This window comes from Pseudophryne corroboree, chromosome 8 (genome assembly GCF_028390025.1).
Source record: "Pseudophryne corroboree isolate aPseCor3 chromosome 8, aPseCor3.hap2, whole genome shotgun sequence".
In the NCBI taxonomy this organism is placed as follows: Eukaryota; Metazoa; Chordata; class Amphibia; order Anura; family Myobatrachidae; genus Pseudophryne; species Pseudophryne corroboree.
The window spans coordinates 159,292,156-159,298,169 of record NC_086451.1 but is presented as its reverse complement, the minus strand read 5'-3'; the positions used below and the strand labels follow the sequence as shown (position 1 = coordinate 159,298,169).

The 6,014-nt window shown below is 45.7% G+C and overlaps 1 non-coding gene across 1 annotated transcript; it reads right to left on the bottom strand.

Moving 5' to 3' along the window:
- Positions 1 to 984: 984 nt before the first annotated feature.
- LOC134950602 (U1 spliceosomal RNA) lies at positions 985 to 1,149 on the bottom strand. Its single transcript, XR_010183493.1, has one exon. It is a non-coding gene; the product is annotated as a U1 spliceosomal RNA (small nuclear RNA).
- Positions 1,150 to 6,014: the final 4,865 nt, after the last annotated feature.

Genomic DNA, 6,014 nt, shown 5'->3' with positions numbered 1-6,014 from the left:
CATCTTGGGAACAGTCAAAAGCTTTGAGCCTGTTGGTGCCTCAGATCAAGATCCTACTCTACACCCCAATGTGAATCCTTGTGGAGTCCAGTGTACCCCACAGAAGAAATGAATGTGTCACACCCATTGGCAGCAACATTAGAATAGCTGCTGATGGGCACAATTGAGAAAGGAAGGGGGGAAAACATTTGAATCCAGCACATATATGTAATTTGAATATGTAATTTGTACCTTCCTACTTTAAAATGTAATGGATGAACCTCACCCTGTGAGAACTATCTTTATGATCAAGAGATCTCATACGCAAGAAAAGCATGTGTTGGGATAGGGCTGTGGAGGGCGGCAGCTCGAGCACACCCCCGTCAAGTTAAGGAGATTCAACTGAGGAAGCACAAGGGAACTTTTGTCTGGGGACAACAACTGCAGGGAGACCACATCTTTTCAGATGAAAATGAGAGGGCAGAAGGCTGCCTAATACTGAAGCACCCTCAAACATCAAACCATATGCAACAACTAGTACAAGCATTCCTGGGGAAAGGTCTGCAGCAGACGGATTTGCATACGGTGATGTCATCCAAGCAGTGGGCCAAAGTTGGCTGGAACCCTCATCTGCATATGAAAAGAGAAAAGGGGCGCTTGGATGACCCCTAGTTCGCATTGAACACCCCCCACCCTCCTTTGGTGTGGGGCTCATGTTGGCCATGCCCCAGCCCCTGAAGCATTCAAGCTGATTTCTTGCAGCAGCTGGGCACTGTAACAGCTCCAGAGCTGCTCTGTAAGGCAAATAAAAGGGTGTGGGCCCTGCAACACCACCTGTAGTTCGCATTGTGCGTTGGAAGGCACAAAGTAAGCAGACGGGAGAAGTCAGGATAGTGCGCAAGGGCATAGAAGGGAGGGGCTCAAGAAAAGAGAAGTGGAAACAGACAGCAAACTAGGCTGGAGAGAGACCTGAGACAATGAGATCTAAATTATACCAGAGCCAACCAGGGGAAAGCACAAATGCAGTCCCCCCCCTACCACAAATTATGCAGTCGAGATTCCCACATTTGGGGAAATCACAGAGGTCAGCATACCCAGAATGCAATGAATGAACCTCACCCTGGGAAAACAATCTTCATGACCATGGTATCACCTAAGCAAAATAAGTATGATTTGAGATAGGGCTGGGGAGGGCCGCTGCTCAGGCACACCTCCGTCAAGTAAAGGAGATTCAACTGAGGCAGCACAAGGGAACTCTCATCTGGGGACAACAACTGCAGGGAGAACACATTTTCAGACGAATGTGTGAGGGCAGAAGGCTGCCTAATACTGAAGCACCCCCCAAACAACAAACCAAATGCAACAACTAGTGCAAGCATTCCTGGGGGAAGGCCTGCAGCAGATGGATTCGCATATGGTGATGTCATCCAAGCAATGGGTATAGTTGGCTGCAACCCTCGTCTGCATATGAAAAGAGAAAATGGTCACGCAGGGCATGGCGGCCTTTGTGGGGTTGCGCTTGGATGACCCCTAGATCGCTTTATACACCCCCATCAGTGTGGGGCTCATGTTGACCATGCCCCAGCCCCTGAAGCATTCAAGCTGATTTCTTGCAGAAGCTGGACCCAGTAACAGCTCCAGAGTTGCTCTACAAGACAAGCAAAAGGGTGTGAGCCATGCAGCACCACCTGTAGTTTGCATACACACATATATAGGACATCATCTCTTATATGCCCCAGGGGCAATAAAATAGTATCCTTATCTAGGGTATCCATCCATGCCGCTACAGCACTACACATACACACCCAGGCCGACGCAATTGCCGGTCTGAGTAAGGTACCTGAATGTGTATAAATGGACTTCAGGGTAATCTCCTGTTTGCGGTCAGCAGACTCTTTGAGGGTAGCCGTATCCTGGGACGGGAGGGCTAACTTCTTGGATAAGCGTGTTAATGCTTTGTCCACCCAAGGGGAGGATTCCCATCGTAACCTATCCGTTGATGGGAAAGGATACGCCATAAGAATCCTTTTGGAAATCTGCAGGAGATTCCCAAGCTTTTTCACATAACTCGTTCAGCTCGTGTGAGGGGAAAAGGTTACCTCAGGCTTCTTTCCCTTGTACATATGTACCCTCTTGTCAGGGATAGGGGGCTCCTCTGTGATGTGCAAAACATCTTTTATTGCCATAATCATATATCAAATGTATTTTGCCAATTTTGGCTGTAACTTTGCATCATCGTAATCGACACTGGAGTCAGAATCCGTGTCGGTATCTGTGTCAACAATCTGGATAGTGGGCACTTATGAGACCCTGACAGTCCCTGCGACATAGGATCAGGCATGGGTTGAGACCCTGACTGTCCCAAAGCTTCAGCCTTGTCTAATCTTTTGTGCACTGAGTTTACACTAGCATTTAAAACATTCCACATATCCATCCAATCAGGTGTCGGCGGAGACACCACATTCATTTGCTCCCGCTCCTCTCTAATATAGCCTTCTTCCTCAGACATGTCGACACACGCGTACCGACACACCACACACACAGGGAATGCTTTTACTGAAGACATTTCCCCCACAAGGCCCTTTGGCAGAGCTGGCCCTAACCAATATGATGCCCTAGGCAAGATTTTGCCTGATGCCCCCTAGCACCACCGCTGGTTCCGCCTCTGACCTTGCACCTCTTTCCCAGCACCATCAACCCTCACCCATACCAGTACTTATTTTGGTGTTTGTACCCCCTTTATTTTAAACAGGAACAGTTCGCACATATGGCGCACAGTCCAAAAAGGGGTGTGTTTTTGCTGGCAATGGGCATGTCCACACAATAGTACCCCCAATTAAAATTCCGCCACACAGTACTGCAATTTTATTCACATTTGATCACGCGATAGTGTCCATAATTCACATTACATCCCACAGTAGTATCACTTTACCTTATAAACGTTACTTCTCACAGTAGTGCTCCTTATTCACATTACATCACACTGAATTGCTCCTTATTTACATTACACCACACCACACCCTATTGCTCTTTATTCACATTAGACGACACAGTAAATGCCCTTTCTATACGCAACGCTACATATTAGAGCACCTTATACACATAATGCCACACATTAGTAATGCATTTATACACATAATTCCACACAGTAATGCCCCTTACACATATGAGACACATCATTAATGTCCTTATAAACATAATGTGTAAGACGCATTATGACAACCTTTATTAATGCCCTTTTACACATAATGGCCCTCATTCCGAGTTGTTAGCTCGCAAGCTGCTTTTAGCAGCATTGCACACGCTAAGCCGCCGCCTACTGGGAGTGAATCTTAGCTTATCAAAATTGCGAACGAAAGATTAGCAGAATTGCGAATAGACACTTCTTAGCAGTTTCTGAGTAGCTCCAGACTTACTCGACAACTGTGATCAGTTCAGTCAGTTTCGTTCCTGGTTTGACGTCACAAACACACCCAGCGTTCGCCCAGACACTCCCCCGTTTCTTCAGACACTCCCGCGTTTTACCCAGAAACGGCAGCGTTTTTTTACACACACCCATAAAACGGCCAGTTTCCGCCCAGAAACACCCACTTCCTGTCAATCACACTACGATCAGCAGAACAAAGAAAAAACCTCGTAATGCCGTGAGTAAAATACCTAACTGCATAGCAAATTTACTTTGCGCAGTCGCAGAGCGAACATTGCGCATGCGCAATTAGCGAAAAATCGCTGCGATGCGAAGAAAATTACAGAGCGAACAACTCGGAATGACCACCTTTGCGCATGCGCAATTAGCGGAAAATCGCTGCGATGCGAAGAAAATTACTGAGCGAACAACTCGGAATGACCACCAATGTCCCTTACACATATGCCGCACATTATTAATGCCCTTATACACATAATGACACACATAGTGCCCCTTACACATATGTTGCACATTATTAATGCATTTTTACTAGAGATGAGCGCCTGAAATTTTTCGGGTTTTGTGTTTTGGTTTTGGGTTCGGTTCCGCGGCCGTGTTTTGGGTTCGAACGCGTTTTGGAAAAACCTCACCGAATTATTTTTGTCGGATTCGGGTGTGTTTTGGATTCGGGTGTTTTTTTCCAAAAACACTAAAAAACAGCTTAAATCATAGAATTTGGGGGTCATTTTGATCCCAAAGTATTATTAACCTCAAAAACCATAATTTACACTCATTTTCAGTCTATTCTGAATACCTCACACCTCACAATATTATTTTTAGTCCTAAAATTTGCACCGAGGTCGCTGTGTGAGTAAGATAAGCGACCCTAGTGGCCGACACAAACACCGGGCCCATCTAGGAGTGGCACTGCAGTGTCACGCAGGATGTCCCTTCCAAAAAACCCTCCCCAAACAGCACATGACGCAAAGAAAAAAAGAGGCGCAATGAGGTAGCTGTGTGAGTAAGATTAGCGACCCTAGTGGCCGACACAAACACCGGGCCCATCTAGGAGTGGCACTGCAGTGTCACGCAGGATGGCCCTTCCAAAAAACCCTCCCCAAACAGCACATGACGCAAAGAAAAAAAGAGGCGCAATGAGGTAGCTGACTGTGTGAGTAAGATTAGCGACCCTAGTGGCCGACACAAACACCGGGCCCATCTAGGAGTGGCACTGCAGTGTCACGCAGGATGTCCCTTCCAAAAAACCTGAACCACTAGCCATGAACATAGGCCAGGGCCTCAGCCGTTCCTTGCCACTCCGTGTGGTAAATGGCATATTGGCAAGTTTACGCTTCTCCTCCGACAATTTTATTTTAGGTTTTGGAGTCCTTTTTTTTCTGATATTTGGTGTTTTGGATTTGACATGCTCTGTACTATGACATTGGGCATCGGCCTTGGCAGACGACGTTGCTGGCATTTCATCGTCTCGGCCATGACTAGTGGCAGCAGCTTCAGCACGAGGTGGAAGTGGATCTTGATCTTTCCCTAATTTTGGAACCTCAACTTTTTTGTTCTCCATATTTTATAGGCAGAACTAAAAGGCACCTCAGGTAAACAATGGAGATGGATGGATTGGATACTAGTATACAATTATGGACGGACTGCCACGGTTAGGTGGTATAAAAAAACCACGGTTAGGTGGTATATATTGTAATACAATTATGGATGGACGGACTGCCTGCCGAGTGCCGACACAGAGGTAGCCACAGCCGTGAACTACCGCACTGTACACTGGTTGATAAAGAGATAGTAGTATACTCGTAACAACTAGTATGACTGACTATGACGGTATAAAGAATGAAAAAAAAACCACGGTTAGGTGGTATATATTGTAATACAATTATGGATGGACGGACTGCCTGCCGAGTTCCGACACAGAGGTAGCCACAGCCGTGAACTACCGCACTGTACACTGGTTGATAAAGAGATAGTAGTATACTCGTAACAACTAGTATGACTGACTATGACGGTATAAAGAATGAAAAAAAAAACACGGTTAGGTGGTATATATTATAATACAATTATGGATGGACGGACTGCCTGCCAACTGCCGACACAGAGGTAGCCACAGCCGTGAACTACCGCACTGTACACTGGTTGATAAAGAGATAGTAGTATACTCGTAACAACTAGTATGACACTATGACGGTATAAAGAATGAAAAAAAAACCACGGTTAGGTGGTATATATTATAATACAATTATGGATGGACGGACTGCCTGCCGACTGCCGACACAGAGGTAGCCACAGCCGTGAACTACCGCACTGTACACTGGTTGATAAAGAGATAGTAGTATACTCGTAACAACTAGTATGACACTATGACGGTATAAAGAATGAAAAAAAAACCACGGTTAGGTGGTATATATTATAATAATACAATTATGGATGGACGGACTGCCTGCCGACTGCCGACACAGAGGTAGCCACAGCCGTGAACTACCGCACTGTACACTGGTTGATAAAGAGATAGTAGTATACTCGTAACAACTAGTATGACTATGACGACGGTATAAAGAAAGAAAAAAAAATACCACGGTTAGGTGGTATATAATTATACAATTATGGA